Source organism: Mizuhopecten yessoensis, unplaced genomic scaffold (genome assembly GCF_002113885.1).
Source record: "Mizuhopecten yessoensis strain PY_sf001 unplaced genomic scaffold, ASM211388v2 scaffold419, whole genome shotgun sequence".
Taxonomy (NCBI): domain Eukaryota; kingdom Metazoa; phylum Mollusca; class Bivalvia; order Pectinida; family Pectinidae; genus Mizuhopecten; species Mizuhopecten yessoensis.
The window spans coordinates 455,085-455,857 of NW_018403537.1; positions in this window are offsets into that span (position 1 = coordinate 455,085).

The following is a 773-nucleotide window of genomic DNA, read 5'->3' on the forward strand; positions in this document are numbered from 1 at the left end:
TATAGAGGCATCTTATTTGTAACATAAGGAAAAATGGAAAGTTACATTTGACTAATGCACGGAATTTTATTTGACAAAGAATACCATTTTGAAGGGGAGATAACACTTACGTTCACCTGACAGATGTAAGGAAAATGTTTCATCAAAACATAATTCATTTAAAATTCTAAACAAATGTCAGGTTATTTACTAAAATAGAGCTGTGATTTCTTAAACGTAATAATGTATTTGGATCCTTTAATTGGTTAATGCACGGAGTTTTATTTAACGCAAAGCACGAGATATGCAAATGAGTCTACACCAAGGTTTCCGATTTCCCAAATTTCTTTATAGGGTAGTGTGTTAGAGGGAGGACGGTGGGCTAAAAGAAATGGCAGAACTAATCATTTTAAACCCCACTATGTCCAAATGTTATGTCATATTCAAATCAGTAATTACAATATATTTAAATTAGATTTTACCACTTTTTTCAAAACGTCAGGAATAGAAGTGCGAGTAAACAATTCATGCATTAAGGGTTTTCATACGCCCACATTCCCTTCTGTTTCAACAGTTTGTAAGATCTACTTGGATTTCCAACATTTACCTCCTGGCATCGCCGATGAGTCCTAGAAGGACAAAACAGCTGTATAAAGCAGTGTATTTCCTGTTTGGCACACTTGATCTATTACTTAATTTTAAAGATGCAGAATGTGTTGGAAAATACAGAATGGAGTCAACTACTGTACGGGTTCGACGATTTACAGGAACGGGCAGAAACGGGCAGAAATGGG